This window comes from Crocodylus siamensis, chromosome 1, assembly GCF_052110815.1.
Source record: "Crocodylus siamensis isolate JL-2025a chromosome 1, ASM5211081v1, whole genome shotgun sequence".
In the NCBI taxonomy this organism is placed as follows: domain Eukaryota; kingdom Metazoa; phylum Chordata; order Crocodylia; family Crocodylidae; genus Crocodylus; species Crocodylus siamensis.
Genome location: NC_143395.1, coordinates 8,817,729 through 8,841,094, shown reverse-complemented (window position 1 = coordinate 8,841,094; position 23,366 = coordinate 8,817,729). Strand labels below are relative to the sequence as shown.

The window sequence follows — 23,366 nt, the reverse complement described above, 5'->3', positions numbered from 1 at the left end:
GCCTCTAAGCATAATCTCCCCTGCTGGCCCCTCGTGGACATGCGCCAGGATAATTCTCTCAAAAAGCTTCCCCAGGATCAAGGTAAGACCAACAGGCCTATAGTTTCCCGGGTCCCCCTTCCTCCCCTTTTTGAAGATGGGAACCACATTGGCCCTCTTCCTGTCCTCTGGCACCACACCAGAGTACCACGAGTGCTCATACAGCCGTGCCAGGGGTCCTGCAATGACCTCAGCTAATTCCCTCAGTACGTGGGGGTGGAGATCGTCCAGACCAGCTGATTTGAATACATCCTGTCCTTCCAGAAGTTCCCTGACTAGATCCTCACTGACCCTTGGCCTGGGTGCGCCTCCCCTGGGGCCTGAGTGGGGCCCGGTGGGGGGACTGATCTGGTCCCTGCTCAGGAAAATGGAGGCAAAGAAGTTGTTAAATAGGTTAGCTTTCTTGCCAGGTGTGACGACCAAATTTCCTAGCGTGTCTTGCAGGGGCCCCACGTTACCCAGTACCTTCTTTTTGCCCCCTATGTATTTAAAAAAGGACTTCTTGTTATCTTTGATCCAGGAAGCTAGTCCCAGTCCCATCTCCACCTTGGCCTTCCTGACCCCCGCTGCATCCCCAAGCAACTGCAGTATAGTCATCCCTGGTGATGGCCCCTCCTTTCCATTGTGTGTACGCCTCCCTTTTAGCTAGAAGACATTCCTGGATGCTTTTGGTGAGCCATGGGGGTTTTTGCGCCCTCCTGCCCCCTTTGATCCATGTTGGGATTATCGTTCTTTGGGCTTGGAGGATCGTCTCCTTAAGGAGCGACCATTCTTCTTGGACACCTGGCTCCCCTCCCCTCCGGGACCTCAGTGCTTCCCTGACTATTCTCCTTAGCTCATTGAAGTCCACCCTCCTGACATCTAGGGCTGCTGCCTTGCTGTAGGCCTTTGCCACCTTGCGCTGGATGGTGAATTTCAGCAGGAGATGATCGCTGTTACCCAGGTGGTCAACTTGAAGTCACAAAACCTGGAGATGTGGCAGTGAAGCTGCTCTGGGGATGCTTATCATAGCTGCTTTCAAGTCACAGGTCTTTGGCATACTTGAAAGTACCTACAGGACCCACCTCCACAGCGACTTCATGCTGTGACTCTGGATTTGTTGTGTCATATGCTTGACAGCAAACACCCTTGGGCATGTGATGTAGACTCATAATGACCAATGGGCTTAGCTGGACACCTCTAGCAGGCCCTTGGCTTTGATAAAACTATTCACACAGGAATGCAGGGCATGTCGTCTGGGACTAGAGCCAGGATCCCGCTAGTCCCATAGGTTGTCTTGGACAATACTCGGTACCAGTTTCTGCAGAGGAAAATGCCAACGCCCTGAACTGGACTAATGTCCCCTTTGAGGCTTCTCTAGTAGAAGTAATTAAGGGTTTTGGCAGAATCAGGGCAGTCACTCAACCAAAATGCCCAGGTGGCATGCAGCGGGAACCAATAGAAATGTAAAGTTAAATGATTCAATCTGCTGGCCTATCTCAGCAGCAGACGGGGTGTTTCTGCGCTCGCCAGCTGAGTGCGTGTGATCATGTCTCCCTCTCGTGGGTGGCAGCACCTGCCAGGACAGACCCCAGCACGTAAGGTAGCTGATAGCCGATTCCTGTCCTAGCTGAAAGGCATGAGGCTGTGGTTCCTTCTTTACTAGTGACCCCTCCTTTTATGAGATGAGACGCTTGGCACTCTGCTTCTGTCTTCCTCCTCCCCTCCCATGCATGCTCTCTCTTTCTCCTCAATTCCCTTTGCCTCACCACCACCTCAAGACCTCCCCTTCAGCCTCAAACTCCCTCCTTATCTCATTGCTCGAGGCATCTACCATTTTGATGTTCATATCTCCTGGTAGCTAGTGCTTCCTAGCTGATGCCTACCTAGAATCGCATGGGACCTTTGCAGAGGGGTTTCCACCATTTCACTGTTGCTGCTGTTATAATCTATGGCCAGATACTAGGCTTAAACACACCAAACCATCTAAGAGGCCTAGTCCTGTGAGGTGCTGAGCACCCATTGATTTCCACATGAGTTAGGGGGTTCTCAGCATCTCCTACGTCAGGTGTCAGTTGTTATAATGCAGAACAGGCCAGCGTGCGATTTTACATCTCAGGTCGGCTTGAGAATGGACAAGGCTTGGAGGGAGGCAAAGCAGTTACTTAATTAGCATTAACTGGGTGGAGTGACATAGAAGAAGACAGACAGAGCAAAATACATGTTAAGAAGACTGGTTTATACCTACAGTGAATTTGACCCTGACGTAAGAGTGACTCACCCCCCAGCCAAAGTTTTCCTAGTATGACAGAGGACTGTGAAAACTTTGGTGTTTAGGCACCCAAGCTGAGACGCCTGATTTTTCAGCGGCAGGCTTGCAGCATTATCTGAAATCTGGGGGCGCTTGTACGCATGAGGGGGATTTAGTCCTTAAGATTGCATTCAAGCAGCAAGGGGCCCAATCCTTTTTTTCTGCAGATCCTGCCCGCCTCTCCAATGGGGGCGGGATGGGGACGGGGGCTGGAACTAATAGCTGCAATGCATTGTTGCAAACTAAACTGCATCAGGATGTAGTTTAGTTTGTAGTGATGCAAACTTATTTAACACCTCCCCGCCAAACTCCTGCACGTGTATAGTGTGATGCCATTAAGCCCCACAAAGTGACATTTGCATCACATGTACATGGTAATGGCATCACGGGTACAAGCACCCTGGGTCTTTTTAAAGCACTTTGAGTTAAGACATCCCAAAACTGAGGCACTCAAAAACCATTTAAAGCACTTCATGACTGTGCTCCTGAGTCCCTGCGGCCATGTACCTTGTGGAGGTATTTCTACCCCTGTGTTCCGGTCCGGCAATGCTTTATGTCCCCTTGGGAGTTATATAAATGGCCATGCCATGTGCTGGTCTGGGAGAAGGAAGCTCCTCTTTTCCTAGAGCAGATAACAGGGGAATAGCTTGGGCATACTTAAATAAAAGCATCGTTTGTGTGTCAGAGAGGTGCTGTGTTTGACCTTGCCACATGAAGTGATTTTGGCTTGCAGATCAGCTACTGGTGAGTCAATGAAAGATGTATTGCCTGCGTTCAGAGGTCTGAATATTATATTAGGGGTTTTTGAGGGAGACATTGGGATGGATCACACTTTCTCCCCATCTTTCTGAACAGGTCCCCCAGCCCCATTTTACCTTGGAGATCATGCGGCCAGGAGAGATGTTCACGTATTTACACCCGGTTCCCAGAGAGCGACAGCAGAGATGCCTTCCCTTGGTTTCTTTGCTGCAGTTTGGTAAACAACAGATCAGCTTCAGCTTCCCTGCCCTTTATCTTCCCACCATCTTTCGAAGAGTTATTGCCCTCTGGCGGCTAACACGGGATAGCAAGCGCAAGAGGAAGAAAACAAGCGGAGACAAAAGACCAGTTTCGCAGCTATTTATGTGTCCTGGGCTGTAATATTTGCATATACGTTGCAGTTGAAATGGGCACTATGAAACTATCTGGTGGCTTCCTGAAGGACTTGACTTCAGTTTCATTCATAGCACCAAAGCAGACAAGGGTCTTTGGGTAAATCTGATATCTTGTATTAGTCCAACTCAAATAGTCGGCAAAATTCTTCTTTGCAAGCTTTCGGGTGTAAATACCCTTCGTCAGGCTGAGGAAGTATCTGCTTATATCTGTAGACCAACATGGCTATAACCTATGCCCCGGCATTCATAGCACCAGGTACTTTCACAGAGCTAAAAATATTCTGGTCAGTTCCTGGATTCACTTGCCCTTTCCTCAGCTCTTAGTGCAGGATTATTCCCAGTTGAATATTCTCCAGTCCAGCTTTAAGCCTGGCGCTTCTCTGGGGACAGGATCACAGAGTTAAATGGCACTCCAGGGAAAGAGGTTTCTGTGCTTTTGTCTTATTTCAGCATTTGAAAAACCTTCTTCTGACCTCCTTGGCAGATCTGACTTGAGACATTTAGGCAGAGAGTGTCCCATAAGAGGCTGTTCATGCTGGGCGGAAACACATTGCAAACTCAGGTTGGCGTCACTGGGTGCAGCTACACGAGATGCTCGGGACATAGTGTTGGCGGGCATGAACCGTGATGCCAATCTACTGCACAGTAGCACCGAGCAACTGTGCAGTAGGGTCACAAATGACCCGTGTGCCACTGAGACTGCACAGTAATGGCAATTACTGCACAGACAATTATGACTTGCTAGAGCAAGTACTAAATGACTGCACAGTAACACCTGTGCAGTCAGGGGCACATGTAGACGCACCAGCTGGGATTTTGTTTAGGAAGAAATCAGGCGGTGGGATGGGGGGGTCCAGACAATGTTGAATCATTCTGTTTAGACATTTTCAGAGTGAGACATTTCCATTTGCCCTGCTGAACTGGGTTTCCATGTTTAAATGCATTTTTCTTTAAATGTTCAGTTCATGCCCCCTTTTTCCATGTTGGTCTGTTACAGAATCATTTTTATATTCAAATTCAATTTAAGCTCCTCCGTTTTTATCACCGTGACATGGCTGGACCCATCTGAAACAACCGTCTCCCCAGAATTGTCCTTCACGGAGATTTTTAATTCTCTTTGCGTGTGTTTGCTCTCATGGCTATTGGGAATGAAGTCAAATCTGAAGATCTCTCCTGACGCAGGATTTCTGTTTTTCACACTAGCAGCATAACTAAAACCAGGTGACCTGGCACCAGTCCTGGGGCAGTGATTTGAGGGTGAGGCACAAAAATCATGGCTGGTCCCTACTGGCTGGTCCAGCTACAGCTGATCCCCCTGTATTACCATCACCCAGTGCAGTCCTGCCTTCATGCACTGATGCAATAATGCTATTGTGTTCCCCAAGTGAGGCTATATATTCATGGTTAGGAAGAGACACGATATATGGACTGGGATTTGTTCTGGTCCAAGGTTTTAGTCAAATCCATCGCAATAATAGCGCTAATGCCTGTCAAAGAGATGAGATCTGTAGGAGCATTTGGGAAGGAGTGAATTTTATTCCCCATCGCTCCTCATCTAGGTCAGGATTACAAAGGTAAACAGCTCTGTGAAAGGGATTTGTACCTCCTGACTGACGTGGTTATGCTGATGTTGCCCAACTACAGTTGATTTAGACCCAGGTTCTGATTTTATTTCCACTCCACATCTTGACCCGTCCTTTTGGTTCAAACTTGCTTCAACAAGAGTTAGTCCAACAGGTTCTGCCAGAAGTCAGCCCAAGAGCCCAAGCAGGCAGTGGTGAATAAAATTCACACCACCCTGCACACAATACACTATACCTGCTACTAAATCTCTATGTCCTGGTTGAGTTTTTCTGCAAAGGAGCGTGAAAGCGAGTGCAATGTATTAAAGCAGGGGTGCTCCACCCTTGGCCTATGGGCCAGATCTGCCCCATGGACCTCCGCACAAGTCCATGGGGAATCCTGTGAGCTGTGGCCCTGTGTGCTAGGTGTGGTATGCAGGGTGGCACATGGCTTGAACACAGGGCCAGGCAGAGGCAGGGCAGGGACCTGGAGTGTAATCCCTGTGTCCAGGGCTGGGCAGAAGTGATGCAGGGTCTCCGGGCCCAATCCCGGCACCCCGAGCTCAGCAGAGGTGGCAAGGGATCCTGGCCCTGACATGTGGGATCAGTAGGGTTGCCAGCCCTCCAGGATTGCTATAGTGTCTCTAGGAATTAGATATAAATCTGCAGGAGGCTGCTGAAGTCACCCAGGAGATAAAAGATAGGGTATGCATTAAAATAAATATTAAATTTTGAATCCTATTTATACAGTAGTCCAGTGGCGTTTTAAAATTTAATAGTAATGTGCATTTGCCTTCCTGATGTCAAGGCTACGCACCGTACTCCATAACTGATATATGCAAGTACACAGGCATGTTTGCATTGTGTGTCGTGGATACGCTGGCGTTCTGGAAACCTCCCGTAATAGATGCAGAGTTTGCAACCTTAGGGACCAGGTAGAGTGAGAGCAGTCTGTACCCAAGTGTGAGCCCAATCCTTGGCTGTGGCATCTCAGCCCAGCCTTGCACAACTCATTTAGGCCTCAGGGCCTAAAGGTTGAGCACCACTGTGTTAGAGCATCAGTTTGTCATAGAAGGGCAATGAGATAATCTCATGAAGCAAGAGAGGAGCATCCTAGTACAAAATACAAATCCATGCCCATAGGGACTAATACCAGCACTTCTATGAAATAGAGGCTTGGAGTTTGCTGATGATGGTGGAAGAGAGGGACCTGCCTTCATATTTCACAGGATGTTGTAAGATCTCCTGGTTAGAATAGTTCATTATGTGCGAATTAGGCTCAGATAGAAGTTAGAACAGTCTATTTACCTTCATGTTGTCTGGTGTCAAGCAGGATGTTGAATTATGTTTCCTATTGGTTATGATATTTTATATTTCACAGGAGGATGTGGAAGATATCAAACTTTAGCCATTTTTTCAATGAAAACGTAGTTTTACAAGAAGGAAGCAAATTCACCGCCTTGGAACCTGCAAGCTGACACCCTACTGGGGCACCTACCTATTGTTCCAGCTAAAACTGTGTGTTCACAGAGCTCAAAGTTGCCTCAGTGTAAGAGAAATTCCTTGCCCAGGAGAATATTTCATCACCCCGTCCTTCTGTGAAATATGAAATATCATAACCAGAAGGAAACATAATGGTGCCACCCCTACCTGTTGGGCACATGTCCAGCACCTCCTTGACTTCTCCCACAGCTGGGAGAGCGTCCAACTCTTTCCCAGGTGCTCTGCCGCGGGCAAAAATGGCCAAACCTGCTTCTGCAGTCCTGGCTGCCATTCCTCCCCGCTCCTATCTCCGGCAGGTTTTTGGCCTGTTGCCCTGGGGCTCCAGGCCAATCGGTAGCGCACTTCCAGTCAGCACAGTGCTGGCTCGCCCACATGACCTGGCCATCCGCGCTGCCGCAGGCAGGTGAGTTGGGCATGGGGCTCTTACACTAAGGCTCAGCTTTTTGTTGTTGAACCTGCTTTTTGCAGCTGATATTCAAAATATATTCTGTGCTGGCAAGCATGATGATACTCCTATGCACACCAGTGCCGTCTCACTACACTTGCCAAAATGCAAGATTTTTATTTTCCTTCCTTTGAAGCACTGCTTATTGCCCATGGCTAGTTGAGGGTTGTAGGATGGATGTGGACAAATTGGAGAGAGTCCAGTGGAGGGCAACAGAAATGGTGAGGGGGCTGGGGCACGTGACTTATGAAGAGAGGCTGAGGGAACTGGGCTTATTCAGCCTGGAGAAGAGGAGACTGAGGGGGATTGAATAGCAGTCTTCAACTCCCTGCAGGGGGGTTGTAAAGAGGCTGGAGCTAGACTGTTCTCAGTGGGGGCAGATGAAAGAACAAGGAGCAATGGGCTCAAGTTGCAGCAAGGGAAGTTGAGGTTAGATATTAGGAAGAATTTTTTCACTCAGAGGGTAGTAAAGCACTGGACCAGGTTACCCAGAGATGTGGTGGAAGCTCCATCCTCGCAGGTTTTTAAGACCTAGCTCGACAAAGCCTTGTCTGGGGTGACCTACTTGGGGGTAGTCCTGCTTTAAGCAGGAGGTTGGACTAGATGTGACCTCCTGAGGTCCCTTCCAACCCTCATTTTTTATGATAAACCATCCCAGTCAAGTGTCTTTCCAACCTGCTCTTGAAAATTTCCAGGAATAGAAATTCCAGGGCTGGACTAGGTAGTCTGTTCCAAAGCTTTTCCACCCTTATAATCAATGTTTTTTCCCTAATATCCAACCTACATTTCTTCTGGTGCAGCTTGAGGCCATTGCTCCTAGTCCTGTCCCCCACAGCTATCTTCAGTCTTTCTACAGTTGCTGTTCAGGTGTTTGAAGACTGTGATTAAATCCCCCTTCAGTCTTATCATCTCCAGACTAAATAACTCTAGTTCTTTTCAGCCTTTTCTCATAAGTCCTGCTTCCCAGGCTTCTAATGATTTGTATTGCTCTTTCCTGGACTCTTTTCAATCTAAACCACATCTTTCTTGAAGTGTGGGGCTCAAAACTGGACACAGTGCTCCAAGTGAAGCCTCACTGGTGCTGATTTGAGTGGCAGATTCCAGTGGCACTCCTGTTAAAACAAGCCAGTATGCTGTTAAATTTCTTTTTTTGTAGCAAGAGCACATTGTTGGCTTCTATTCAGCTTATGTCCACTGGAACCCCCATGTGCTGCTCTGCAGGACACCAGCCAAACCAGTCATTCCCCACCCTCTATTTCTGCATGCAATTATTGTATCCCAAATGCTGGACTCTGCATTTGTCCTTGCTGAATTTCATCTACTTGATTGTGGACCATTTCTCCAGTCTATAAAGGTCCATTTTGTTTCTAGCCCTGCCCTCCTGAGTGTCTACAACTCCACCCAACTTGGTGTCATCTGGACATTTTCTAAGTGTGCACTCAGTTCCATCATCTGAATCATTAATGAAGATATTAGACATCACTGACCCAGGACAGACTTGATCCTCTTACCAGTCAGTCATTGTGCCATTGATTCTTACTTGTTGAACAAGATGATCCAACCAGTTATTTATCCATGTTACTATACTTTCATCTAGTCTGTATTTCCCTAGCTTGTTAATAGGGATACTGTGGCAGATCCTGGACAGTGTCTGGAGATGCCATGTAGGACCTAAGAGGAAGGCTGAGTGCTGCATAATTACTGCAGGGGCTGAGTGCATGGATTCCCACAAGGAACCTGCCTGATAAAAGACACAACTGATGAGCAAGAATGGATGTCATGCTTGTCTGCACTAGGTGACTATATCTATGCACACGTGCTAGCTGAATGTGCTCCAGAACCAGATTTAAAGGATACATTTCCAAGGCCAGAATGAAATCATGAAGGTCTATGTTACTCCCTGGAAAGATAGGGCTAGAGGATTTCACTGAACTGATTCTTTCACCAAGTCTAATACCAGCTTGAGCTTTTTTAGCAAGAGACACCCACTCTTGAGTTATAGGTTGCAAGGATGAGGCACGTAACACACTTCTTGGTAAATGTGATGTGTCTGTCACCAGTATGACCAGGAAAGAAAATAGCCAGAGTTTAGGACAATCTAGCTAGCAGCAGAGACCTGCAAATGTTGATCTACTTGTATTTTTTTCTACCGTAGACCATTTACACCACTAGAGGGCCTCCTCTGTCTATACAATATTCATAAAACTTGCTTATGCGGAGCCTTGACGTAGTTAAAACATGTATCAGGATGAACGGATGCCACCTTTTTGCCAGAGTCTGAATGCACTGAAATATCACAGACTCAAATGATCCTGGAAGTCTGGATTCCTTGGATGTTTTCAGGAGAAAGTTGGACAGAAGCTTGCCTGGAATGGTTTAGTTGTGGATGATCCTGTCTTGAGCAGGGGGCTGGACTAGATAACCTAGTGAGGTCCCTTCCAGCCCTACTTTCCCATGATCCTATAATTGATGGGGAGATCATGGTACGTACCTTCTACTTCTGCAAGACTGCACTCAGGATTATTTCTTTGTTTCATCCAGTGGTGGTCTCATGTAAAATGTATAAACAGTCCAAAGAGCAGAATCCAGAAGGTCCCCTGTCTTACCTAAGTGCCCCAACCTCTGCTGTACAAGGTCATGCTGCACGGTGAGCCGGCTTCAACAGGAGGACCAGAAGGTACCTGACTACCTAACTCCCAATTTATTTCTAGTCTGATTTGATCACTCTACTGGGAGATGGGAGTGTGAATCCTCTCAGGCTGAGGATGGTTTATAATCCCATTTACTAGGTCAGGGCTCTAGTTACTTGGCCATTATAATAAAAAAGTATGTGACTCAATCAGATAGGCACTACTTATGAAGGGAGGGAGCCCTGGTCTCTGTGCGCTGCTCCTGGCCCCAGTGGTGTTTTAAAATAGTTTCACGACAGTGGAATAGTTGTGTCCCCTTGGCCAGAACCAAGAGCCCCCTCTCTTCTGGGGTCGTGCTCATCTTACTGAGCCATGCTACCTCTCAGTCACAATCCTGCTGGGCCCAAATAGTTTCCCTTTTTGGCTGCGCAGTGGCCTGGGTTGAGCAGGAGGGGTAGAAGATGCTCTTGATGATGTTTAGCCCAGAGCTTGGTGGCTTGGGTGCTTTGCTGGGAAGTGGGAGGAGTAGGATCAATGGGTAAGTGTCTTCCTGGGGCTCCACTCGCTGGGCAAGTATCTTAACCACTAGGGGTACCTTAACTAGGGTTAGGTCAATTTAAATGCCCATCTATGTAGACATTCAGGGGGCTAAAAATGGGGCCAAAAATGGCAGGTTCAATCTGAGTTGGTGCACTACCTTAGATCAGGAGCAGGTTAACCTGATCTATTGAATGCCTGCATGCACTGGAGTGCAGCCCCGGGGCTGGGAAAGCCCAGCTGCTCATCCCAGCCCCAGATGGACTCTTCCAACCCCCCTGCCCATGCCTAAACTATTTTTAGCCCCATGACTCCCAAACCCCTGTGGACCCACTAACCCACCCCACAGACCTGTCAATCCCCCCTAGGCCTGCCAATTCCCCCATGGACCCACTAGTCCCCCTGGTCCCGCCCACCCATCCCCTCTCCCCACCTCAGTTACTTACACCAGGTTCCCTGCATGGCTCCTGCCACTAGCAAATGACTGTAGCGCACACACCGCTTCCAGTCTATAACCACATGACTTAAAGCAAGCTGCATGATCCTAGACTGGGTGCAGCGAACACTTGTGCGCACCCTAGGCTATTGGGCTAGATGTGGGGGGCCTCCTTTTTTCTGTGACTGACCTGCCTTCACGTGGGAGTAGGATCTGAACTCCTTTAAGTGGCCCAAACTACCATGTAGGTAGCAAAGGGTGGAGTTGGATTTGGGGCAACGTTTATTACTATCCATATAATCTGCAGACATGCAGATAATGCTGATCTTTTATTAAGAGTCCCAGAGGGCGATTTCAGCATGCCAAGGAAGATTTGCAGGACTGGAAATTAGATACCGAATTACTGGAACTTGTAAACGGAGCAGATTTTAATTCTGAAGCTCTTAAGAGGCAATAAATACGGTGCCAGCATTACAAAGCTACATTCAGAGCAGAGATCCTCTTTACAGAAACAACAGACAAGGGCAAATGATGGGCAACTCCCAAGGAAAGACCTAAAGCCTGTTACTGAGCCAAACTGGACTTTTTCTATGTGATAAAGTAATTGGAAAGGGTCCATCTGACCGTTTCCCATTCTTATTAAAAGAGGCCATCCTCATAAGAACACACTGATTCATTTCTCAGTACTGTTACCTCACTCTCCAATTTCCTGGCTATATTTCATAGACTGCCAGTCAATAGAGTTACTTGCTGGTTTACTGGCAGGGAGAGGATTTTAGGTATTGTTTGCACTTGTTTAACTTTGCAAAGTGTCATTTTACATCTAAACAAATTGGACTGTGAACAAAGTCTGAATTGACACTTTGGTTTCAAATACCCCGGGAGGCTTTCTTCTATTTCAGAATTCGAACTCAAATATGAGCAAACAAATGCATCTCCAGGTCTGATGGCAAAAACCCCTTCAAAACACGGACTGAACGCAACCGATGCAGTGATGTCTGACTGAGTTTGTAGACAGCCACTGACAAAAGAAAATAGAGAGAAGGGAGACCGTCCGCCTTTCACCTTGGTTAACTCATAGATGCCTACTGGTGACAAATTCACTGGCATCTTGGTAAATGATTTTTACTGCTAACTAAGGAAGGAATTATCTGAGGAATCTCATATTCAGACTGAATGTCTTACTATCAGAAATTGTCTTGAACCACCCCATCTTCTTGGTCATAGTGAAGGAATCACTGGGTGAAAACTTGTTTCCTGTATTGTACAGAAGTTCAGATCAAAAAGCTACTTACTGGCTTTACAATTTCCAGAGTTATTTGTTTCAACTGATTTGATAGAGGTAGCTCTTTTTTACTGTATTTTACTAATCTGCTTCTTGGTTAGCAACACGGTTTAGTAACATCGCTTAGAAAATGGTTATATTTCATGCAGCTTAACCTATCTCAACTGCTACCAGCACTGTGGTAACAGCAGCCACAAAACTGGCTCCCAGCAATTTCAGTGCTTCCAAAAGAAGCCTGGGGCAACAGGTACCCCTCCACCCTTTTTGGTGCTAATTAGCATGCCATTTCATAGATTTCATAGACATCAGGGCTGGAAGGGACCTCAGAAGATCATCAAGTCCAGCCCCCTGCCCGAGGGGCAGGAAGTCAGCTGGGGTCATAGGATCCCAGCTAGATAAGCATCCAATATGCTCTTGAAGGTGTTCAATGTAGGTGCTTGAACCACCTCCGATGGCAGACTTGTCCAGACCTTGGAGGTTCAGACAGTAAAGAAATTCTTCCTTATGTCCAGCCTGAAACAGTCTTGCAGTAGCTTATAACCATTCAACCTTGTCACCTCTTGGGGCGCTCTGGTGAACAAACGTTCCCCCAGATACTGGTAGTCACCGGGTCACCCCTGAGCCTGCGCTTTTCCAGGCTAAAGAGCCCCATGGCTCTCAGCCTGTTGTCGTAAGATCTGTTTTCCTGACCTCTGATCATGCGCGTGGCTCTCCTCTGGACTCTCTCAAGCTTCTCCACATCCTTTTTGAATTGTAGAGCCCAAAAGCTGGATGCAGTACTCCAGCTGCGGCCTCACCAAGGCCGAGTACAAGGGGAGAATGAAGTCCCGGGATTTGCTTGAGCAGCATCTGTGGATGCACGCCAGCATTTTGGTCGCTTTAGCCGCAGCATCACATTGCAGGCTCATGTTCATCTTGTGGTCAATGATGACCCCCAAGTCTCTTTCTTCTGTAGTGCTAGCCAGTTCAGCACTGCTGAGCCTATAAGGGTGCTGCAGATTTTTCCTCCCAAGGTGGAGAACCTTGCATTTTTCAGTGTTAAACACCATCAGGGTCTCGTCCACCCATTTGCTGAGCTTGTCCAGACCAGCCTGGATCACCTGCCTGTCATCTGGCATGGATGCTCTGCCCCAAAGTTTGGTGTCATCGGCGAACTTGGCCAGTCCTCTCCTGACTCCAATGTCCACATCATTTACGAAGATGTTGAACAATATGGGTCCCAGGACAGAGCCTTGAGGGACCCCACTGGTCACAGGGCACCACAATGAGTGACTGCCATCAATCACAACCCTCTGGGTCCAACCACGGAGCCAATTTCCCAGCCAGCGGATCATGGTGGACCCAAGGTCACAACTGGCCAGTTTTGCCAAGAGGTGATCATGGGATACCAGATCAAAGGCTTTTTTGAAGTCAAGATATACGACATCAATCTCTTCTCCCTTGTCCAGGTGATAGGTCACCTGGTCGTAGAAGGAAATGAGATTGGTCAAACAAGACCTACCCGCAACAAACCCTTGCTGGCTATCTCTTAGGATGTTGGCGTCGGCCAGTCCATTAAGGATGGCCTCTTTAATAAACTTTTCTAAGATCTTCCCCAGGATAGAAGTCAGGCTAATGGGCCTATAGTTAGCCAGATCCACTTTCCTCCCTTTCTTGAAGATAGGCACCACATTGGCCTTCTTCCAGTCTTTGGGCGCTACACCAGAGCACCAAGAGTTCTCAAAGATCCGTGCCAGGGGCTGGGCTATGACGCTCGCCAGCTCCTTGAGTACCCTGGGGTGCAGGTTGTCAGGGCCAGCTGACTTGAAGGTATCCAGCCTCTCAAGGTGTTCCTTCATGAGTTCAGCATTGATGGAGGGCAGGGGATCTCCCTCACCCGGACCTCCCTGTCCCATGGGACTGATGAAAGACCAGCGCAAAGTACCCATTTAATAGGTTGGCTTTTTCCTGGGCGTCAGTTGTCAGTTGCCCCATCTGGTTCAGGAGGGGTCCAATATTGCCCTTGCTTTTCCTCCGGCTCCCCACATATCTGAAAAAGGACTTTTTATTGTCCTTTATACTTAAAGCCAGTTGGAGTTCAGTTGCAGCCTTGGCTTTCTTGGTTTGCTCCCTGCAGGACCGGATCAGTGCAGAATAATCCTCCTTGGAGGTGAATCCCATCCTCCATCCTTTGTAGGCCTTTCTTTTTAGCCTCAGGAGGTCCGCTAGGTCCCTGGAAAGCCAGGGGGGCTGCCGTGCCCTCTTGCTGCCTTTCCTCCAAGATGGAATAGACTTAGCTTGTGCATTGAGGATCGCTCCCTTGAGGAGCAACCACTCTTCTTGAACTCCCCTCTCTCTGGGGTCATGGTCCCTGAGGGCCTCACTGACAAGCCTCCTGAGCTTGTCAAAGTCAGCTTTTCTGAAGTCAAGGACTTCTGTGCTGCTGACTGACTTGCCAGCTTTACGGCAGATGGTGAAGATGATCAGCTTGTGGTTGCTGTCACCCAGCTTCCCATCAATCACTAGGTCACTGATTAGGTCGTCCCCAGTAGCCAGTACCAGCTCGAGCAGCGCTTTACCTCTCATTGGCCCGTAGACTTCTTGAGTCAAGTAGAGGTCATCCATGCACGATAGGAAGCTTTGTGACTGCTCGGATTTTGCTGAGAGGTCCTTCCATGAGATTTCTGGGTAATTGAAGTCACCCATGACAACCAAGGTCCTGGATCATGCAGCCTCAGCCAGTTCCCGGGCGAACTCCCTGTCCAGCTCTTGACTTTGGGTGGGAGATCTGTAGTAGACTCCCACCATTGTGTCCTCTGTGCCGTGTTCCCCATGGATTTTAACCCACAGGGTCTCCAGTCATCCACCGTGGTCGCCAACATCAGCTTGCAGGGACGTGTAGCTTTCCTTAACATTGACAGCTACACCCCCGCCCCTTTTATCTACTCAATCCATCTATACCTGTGGTCCAGTCATGGGTGGAGTCCCACCAGGTCTCCGTTATCCCTGTGATGTCATAATTATTTGCATTAAGCAGGAGGACGAGTTCCTCCTGCTTATTCCCCATGCTCTTGGCATTTGTGTACAGGCAGGCAAATGTCCCCTTGGGCGCTCTTGCCTTGCCCACAGATTGTACCAGGGCTGGGTGTTACCAGATTTGCCCGCTACTTTGGGGTGTGCTTCATTTATTAGGGCTAGGGTCTTGGTAATTCTATCAATGTGCTGCTTGTGTTACTTGTGTTTCTATTATGGAGCTGTATCTCTCCCTTCTGCAAGCCCTCACCCCCAATGGAGCTATCTTGCAGGACTCAGTTCAGTGGGGCTGGGTTCCTCCAGTCCCCAAATCAGTCTTACACACAAACACACACAGATTAACGTGACACGTCTGACCTGGCTGGGTTGATCAGCATGGACAGGCTGACACCCTCATATGCCAAGAATCAGTTCATCACAGCAACAATAACCACAGTCAGACACAAGCACACAGTTAAACAGAATACCTCTGAATCTGGCTGGGTGTCCAGATGACACCCTCATGGGCCAGCATTCAGTTCATTAGGGCACGTCTGAGCCAAACTGGGTCAATCAGTATACGCTGATCCCCTTATGTGTTTCAAACTCAGCATGTCCCAATCTTTTAGCCTCTTGATGAGCAGACCCCACAGTATTTCTGGGTTTCACAGGGATCTTTAGCTTAGGTAAGGGGGTGTTGCTACAGAGCAAGTGGGGAAAGAGAAGTAAAGAAGGCAAAATATACCCAATTACCACCAGTTTGACTATAAAAGTTATTTATTGCTAAGTAGATGAAATATATATTGACACTAGTAGTGATAGACATGCAAAGGAAAAACAAATACAAACAATCACAGTATACCCTGGTTTCACTGAGTATTTGGGGAAACTTAGCTCAAGCTTAACTAATACAGTTCAAGTTCAGAAATCTCTGCTTAGAGAGAGAGAAGAGAAAAGAGAGATGGAGCGAGCTGGGATCTCACCAGTCCAAGGCACTCGGGTTGCAAAGCTGACAGGTCAAAGATCTCAGCAGGATCCTTGAAGGGAGATGATCTTCCTCCTGCAGCCTCTCCAGAAGAAAGCAGGTGGTGTCAGCACACACACTGCTGCTTCTTTTACAGATTGCTATACTCCCAGTTCAGCTTCTTTCAAGCATTCTCAATATTGTAAATCAAATTGTCTTTTCTATTGACAAGGGGTTATCTGGGTGGAACGTCTCAGGAAACTGATTGATACTCAGGAAACACCTACTTGGGAGCCAGCTGACATTCCTATGGATAGCAGATATACTGATGGGATCTCTCCTGGTGTCTTCAGAAACAATAGATTGCAGCATCAGGGTTTTTGGATTTTTACTTGCTGTGAACAAGCCTCAGCTTAGCATGCCTTTTCCAGATCTTATTATAGTCTTTTAACAGACTTAAGGCAATTATTGGAGTGTTCATAACCTGTTGTGGAGAGGACTTCCACCAGTCGTCTCGGGAAAAGTAGGACAACACTTGTGGACAGGGCTCCAACGGGCTGGACGCTGTGATGAACCCTGTACCATTGTTCAAATGTTGCCCATACCCCCTCTGACTCGGTCTATTGCCTCAGCATTCCCTAACCCGGCAACCGAGTTGTAGCCAATTAAGTTTACATCGGCCTCCCCTAGTGGGACCGGGGAACGTACGGCCCGAGATGCCCAATAAACTTACTTTTGCTTAGAGGTGTGGGGGGCGGGGAGGGGAGGAGGAAAAGTCCTTTGTAAATCCAGATTAGAACTGGTCTGATAAATGCTGAGCTGGGTGTGGGGGTTGATCAGCATTTGGAGCACAGCTTCCCCATCATGCAGTGCACCGCTGCTTCGCTGATCCCAGAATTCACTGCAGTCTCTGCTTCAGGCTTTCTGTTCTCCATCTCTCATGTAAATGAATGGTCATCTGTTCTCATCTCAGATGCAAATGAGACCTAGGGCAGTTGTTTCAGTTTTGTCACCCTTATCTGGAGGGTTTTAGGTGTGTCTCGCACTGCATCTTTATCAGCTTCTGTTTGGGCGGGGGGGGGGGGCGATTCTTTGTGAGTCAGCCGGTCTGTGTCCTGTGTCAGGGTCCCCGAGAACATGGAGCTGACAGGTAACATGGGGCAGGGGTCGGCTCCCTTAAGTGCCTTGGCTTGCTGGCTTTACAAGGGTTGCTCAGTGGGTCAGCAGTGGCGGCAGTCCCCTCATCCCCCGGCAGGCTTACTTTAAACCCCGGTGGAGCAGGTCAGCCAGTCTGGCTGAGAAAAGCCTCCTCCCCAGGGGAGAGAGGTGGAGGCCATCTCTTCCCAGCAGCTCGCTGCCTCTCTTGCCAAAGAGCGGGCTGTGGTCATGGAAGCCAAAGCCTTCCCGATGACACCAGCACCGTAGTCTTTAGTTAACTCCCTGGATCCTCCTCTCCCTCCTCAGCCCATAGCCAGAGATTGGGAGGACTGAAGAGAACACCACCTGTGCCCCCAGACCCTTTAGCCCCACTCCCAAATCCCTGTACATGGAGTACATTGCAGTACACAGCAGACAGTGGGGCCAAAAGATGTTATGCACATAACCATTGTTTGTTTGTAAGTAACAGGCAAAAAATTAGGACCCGCAATGTGTTTTGCAACTGAGCAAATTGTGTTTTTATCTGATGTGCTGGATGCAGGGCTGCCTGTTGTCAGATGCAAGCATAAAGCTTTTCAAGCAAAGAAATGAGTTGAGTAAAGTCATCTGCACTGCAAAGAGTTGTGGGAGGGTACTAGAAAGTGTCCCCCTTCATTTCTTTTTAGCTGCAAAATAGGGAGGAAAAAAAGAACACACAATTGTTAGAACCATTACAAAAATCAGAACTTTTAAATCAAATATTTTGAACCACTCTTGCTGGTAGGGCAGAGATGCTGGTGATGTCTGTATCCGTCACCCTGTTCACTGGAGCTAGGAGAGAACAGAATCAGTTCATTTGGGTTCCCTTTACAAGATGCCTTCTGTAATAGTCCTTGTTTGGAGTTGTGCCTTATTTGTCCCATAAACCAGTTATATAACAGGCTGGAATCTGACTCACCTGAGTGAAACCTTTAATCCCATGTAGCAGAAACTGCATTAGAAAACTAGGCATTTGAGGAAGTGGCTATTACCTTTTACCTACTGCCAGTAAATCCTCTGTGTTTATTGTGGATCTGCGGGCTGAACTGGTTCTGCCTTTTAACCACTGGCAGCAAACGAGCTATATTGGCTTTAAATCTGGTGAATGTGCTGCCATTTGTTATGGAATAAATACACAGAGAGGGCTCCATTCAACCATAATTACTCATACTGGGCACGTCTACATGAGACATTTACTGCACAGTTGACTAACTAACTGTGCAGTAAAAGTCTCAGCATCTACATGTGCACCCCTATTTAGGGTCATGAAACTAATATACCCCATGGCAGGGTAGGATTTGTAAATACCCTGATGCAGGTTTTTTGTGCACAGCACATGTAGATGCTGCCCTGGCTTGCTGGAGCACAGGGTGCTTCAGTGTGGGGCTAACTGGTAGGCAGCTCCCAGCGCTGAAGCTCCCTCATGCCTCAGCCAGCTGCTCCACAGCAGGGGCTGGCAGGGGACCTGGGGCTCAGGGTGGGGGTAGCTGGTAGGCAGCCCCGGTGCTGAAGCACCCTTGTGTCCTAACCAGCGGCTCCACAGGATGTGGAGCCTAGTTGGAGCAACCCTGGGCTGGCTGCTCTGACTGGGCTTTATGTGCTGCACACAAATACACTCCAGAGCAATACTCTGGAGTTTATTTGTGCACATTAATTGTATGTGTAGCCATACCCACTGAATGGCACATTAGTTCTCTCTCAACTAGTCTCTTTGGACATTTATGGGTCAGCGTACCATCCTGATTCCTGAGTACCACCCTACTGGTGATGTGGAAATCACGACAGGATCACTGCTTGGCTAACAGAGCGCTTTATTTTACATGGCCACGGGAGAAGAAGCAAGGGCGGCTAATTCTCTGCAGCTGCAGGATACAGACTTTGTTATATACTTGTGAGAAAAAGACACACAGAAGCCTCCCCCTGAATATATTCTTAGCAGTATGACAATAAATCACCCTGGAGTCCCACTATACTAAATGTGTTTTCTCCAGCTGTCTCTCAATAAGTTTATCTCAAGGTCCCTTTGTTTTTTTGGCCTTTACTTATGCTCCTTATTATGGCCTAACCTTATTTTTGCTTGCTCCAGTATTTTTTCTCGTCATTCCCCCCCTTGTAAGCGCTTGTGCTTACATCTCTATATTCATAAGACCTTTGACCTCTTCTTGATGCTCACACTCGGAGCCACTTCTCTGAGCACCATCATCTGTAACTCAGTTGCAGACAACCTAGAAACACTTTGGGCAGTTTTTGCTAAGCAAAGGCGTGAACAGCACAAAATCATTTGGATAATAATAAAAGAGCAAAAAGGCATAATACACTTATAATGCACCACTTCAATAGGTATATTTGGCAGCCAACCCCACCAATCAAAGAATTTCTCTTCGGCAACAGCATGAATCATTTGCAACTGCTTTCTTATGGTGCGGAGATCCCCCTGCACTCATCGGTGCTGATCTATCCAAGTGCAGCACATGTGGTTCTCAACCGCACATACCCCCCCTTGGGTGGCTAGGAGATAGTCCAGGGCCATACGATTTTCAACAGTTACTTGCCCCACCTAGGTAATCTCATCACTGAGAGCTCCCAAAGTGTCAGCACTAGCATTGATAAAGTTCTCCATGACTCCTGAAATATTTATAATGGCTTTTTCTAATTCAGGTACTCCTAGCCAAGGGAGGAAGGCCCTGATAAATTGGTGAAACCTCATGTATCGGAGAACCAGCGGGTTCTCAACTGCACGCCGATGCCTGGGCAAGCCAGGTGGGAAGTTGGACACTTCATGCCAAGAGAGGCTAGAGTGCAAGTCAAATGTTGGGTTGACTCTGCCCAAGGTACAGGTGCCGACTCAATTCCATGGTAGAGTCTTATGGGCGTCATCCCCACATAGCCAGTACAAACCAGGAGCTGCTGCAGTACTAAGATCCCTACAGGGTGTGATCCCTTCCCGACATTTTCGATTGACCTGTAGGGTGTAAGAAGGGGCATGTTGGCTTTCCACCATTCTGGGATGAGATACTGATTGGTTACAGGAAGCAGGACCTAACATTACATAAAAATCAAAGCCATCGAGCACTAAATTAGACATCACACTGTAGTTCCCATCTGAAGGTGTAAAGATGGCGATGGGTGCCCTGTCACAAAAGTGGGACTGAACCTCTCCTGATACTTTTCCCCTTTTCTCAGTCCATGGCCAGGTGAAGGTCACCTTGCATCTGGCGTAATGCCTGACAAAGTAGCCAGCCTCCCCTGTCCTTCTTGTCCTATTAAACTTATTACAGAGGGCTGCTTCCAGCCCTGAGGACAATTTCCAACTGTCTTGAGCTGCTTTCCACCACGTAGGTATTGACAGTTGGTTTCTGCTAGACGGGGGGGGGAACCTGACAAAGCTGGTATTGGAGTCAGTTCCCCAAACCTCAAGGGGGATCGGCATCCCAAGCACTGGGATTCCCTTGGTCGGGTGCGTGGGCCTGTGTATGCATACCCAGCAATTTGTAAGATTTCCTGCATGAGCAATGCTCTGTCCCAGGAATACAACACTGTTCTCTTCCCATGCTCCAGCTGGAACCCCTGGCAAGAGTCAAAGCAAAAGAAGGGACAACATCTTAGGGCCTGGCCGAATGCTGTCCCAATGTGGCTATCTCTTGGAACTCTGAGGAACTTTCTTCGACTAAAACTTTGGTTTCCAGCACACTACTAATAACACAACACTAATCACAAAAATATAAAACAGCGTCACTCCCTCGGGAGTTTCTAAATCTACATAATTATCTGCAATTTTCCCATGGGTTAGTGCTATTCATACTAATATTACTAAAGTATGTTAGTACACGGAACTGAAGTTCATAGCTTCAGATGAAGCTTGGCTAGCTGGGTAGGCTATTTTCAAGACTTCGTCATCTAATCTTCACTCACAGGAACTCTTTGAGATTTTGTTTTCTGATCTTCACTCACAGGAACCCTCTGGATCTTCAAGGAGGTATCGCTGGTGAGAGAAACCTTCCACCCCATTGGGGCAGATACTTTTTTGCAGTGGGAGGTATGGATCCAAGAAGAAACCTCGGCAACCTTTACAGCAGTTGGGGTGGTCAGCAGGACCTGGAAAGGTCCCTTCCACTGAGGCTTCAGGCAATCCTTCCTCTGGTGGACCTTAATCAAGATCCAATCTCCCGGTTGGACCGGATTGACAACTGAGTTGCCGTCTAGAGACCGATGTGATGCTGTAGCTTTAACCTGCAATGAGATAAACTTGAGGGCTTTGGTGAGCCCTTGGCAGTAGGTTAATAGGGAATCATGGAGATGAGTCGGGTGTTGGGGTGGAGCGCTGGCAAGCCCCCTCATGGGTTGACCCATAACAATTTCAAAAGGGGTCAGACTTGAGGATCTCTGAACAGAATTTCAGATTTGGAAAAGAACCAAGGGAATGGATTCTGGCCACTTTAGACCCGTATATTCACAAGTCTTTGCCAGGCAAAGCTTAATATCAAAGTTTTTCCGTTCCACTGTACCTTCACTCTGAGGATGATTTGGGGTATGGAGTTGGAATTGGATGGAAAGGGCTTTGCAAACATATTTGACTACCTGACCAATGAAATGAGAGCCTCAGTCTGAGTCCAGGGAAAGGGGTAAACCGAAGTGGGGCACCAAGTCAAAAAGAAGTTCTTGGCTACAGTGCATCAGCTTGTCAGCAAGGGTATGCCTCAGGCCAGCCAGTGAAAAGGCAGACAATGACTAGCACGTATCTCCAGGGTCCTGACCTGGGCAGCTCAATAAAGTCCATCTGGAGGTTTATAGATTCATAGATTCATAGATGCTAGGGTCGGAAGGGACCTCAATAGATCATCGAGTCCGACCCCCTGCATAAGCAGGAAAGAGTGCTGGGCCTACATTACCCCAGCTAGATACACATCCAACCTTCTCTTGAATACCCCCAGGGTAGGGGAGAGCACCACCTCCCTTGGGAGCCCGTTCCAGACCTTGGCCACTCGAACTGTGAAGAAGTTCCTCCTAATATCTAATCTAAATCTGCTCTCCTCCAGCTTGTGGCCATTATTTCTTGTAACCCCCGGGGGCGCCTTGGTGAATAAATACTCACCAATTCCCTTCTGTGCCCCCCTGACGAACTTATAGGCAGCCACCAGGTCGCCTCTCAACCTTCTCTTGCGGAGGCTGAAAAGGTCCAGTTTCTCTAATCTCTCCTCATAGGGCTTGGCCTGCAGGCCCTTAACCATACGAGTGGCCCTTCTCTGGACCCTCTCCAGGTTATCCGCATCTTTCCTGAAGTGCGGCGCCCAGAATTGCACGCAGTACTCCAGCTGCGGTCTGACCAGCGCCCGATAGAGGGGAAGTATCACCTCCTTGGACCTATTTGTCATGCATCTGCTGATGCACGATAAAGTGCCATTGGCTTTTCTGATGGTTTCATCACACTGCCGACTCATGTTCATCTTGGAGTCCACTAGGACTCCAAGATCCCTTTCCACTTCCGTGCCACCCAGCAGGTCATTTCCTAGGCTGTAGGTGTGCTGGACATTTTTCCTCCCTAGATGCAGCACTTTGCATTTCTCCTTGTTGAACTGCATTCTGTTGTTTTCTGCCCACTTGTCTAACCTGTCCAGGTCTGCTTGCAGCTGCTCCCTGCCCTCCGGCGTGTCCACTTCGCCCCATAGCTTAGTGTCATCTGCAAACTTGGACAGAGTACATTTCACCCCCTCGTCCAAGTCGCTGATGAAGACATTAAAGAGTATCGGTCCAAGCACCGAGCCCTGCGGGACCCCACTGCCCACACTCTTCCAGGTCGAAACCGACCCATCCACCACAACTCTCTGGGTGCGACCCTCCAGCCAATTCTCCACCCACCGGACTGTGCAGTCATCCAAGTCACAGCCCCTTAACTTGTTCACCAGTATGGGGTGGGATACCGTGTCAAAGGCCTTCCTGAAGTCCAAGTATACGACATCCACCCCTCCTCCTGCGTCGAGGCGTTTTGTGACCTGGTCATAAAAAGAGACTAGATTGGTCAGGCACGATCTACCTGCCACGAACCCATGCTGGTTTCCCCTCAGCATAATTTGTCCTGCCGGGCTCTCACAAATGTGAGCCTTGATGATTTTCTCAAAGATTTTGCCAAGGATGGAGGTGAGACTGACTGGCCTATAGTTACCCGGGTCCTCCTTCCTCCCCTTCTTGAAAATGGGAACCACATTGGCCCTTTTCCAGTCCTCCGGGACTTGACCCGTGCGCCACGAGCGTTCAAATATTCCCGCCAGTGGCTCTGCAATGATGTCGTCCAGTGCCTTCAGTACCCTCGGATGGAGCTCATCCGGGCCTGCCGACTTAAAGGCATCCAGTTCCTCC

General features: G+C 48.2%; 2 long non-coding RNA genes and 1 pseudogene across 2 annotated transcripts in view; 1 reads left to right on the top strand and 2 right to left on the bottom strand.

Moving 5' to 3' along the window:
• LOC149872559 (uncharacterized) overlaps window positions 1-3,293 on the bottom strand; it is a 31,352-nt gene extending 28,059 nt beyond the window's left edge. The window contains exon 1 of the long non-coding RNA XR_016439773.1: window positions 3,205-3,293. This is a non-coding gene — a long non-coding RNA (uncharacterized LOC149872559). The remainder of the gene's footprint in view (window positions 1-3,204) is intronic.
• The window catches only part of LOC149872557 (uncharacterized), a 28,026-nt gene extending 6,066 nt beyond the window's left edge, over window positions 1-21,960 (top strand). Inside the window, exon 3 of the long non-coding RNA XR_016439774.1 lies at window positions 20,966-21,960. This is a non-coding gene — a long non-coding RNA (uncharacterized LOC149872557). The remainder of the gene's footprint in view (window positions 1-20,965) is intronic.
• On the bottom strand, window positions 17,656-20,013 carry LOC149872558 (syncytin-2-like; annotated as a pseudogene).
• Window positions 21,961-23,366: the final 1,406 nt, after the last annotated feature.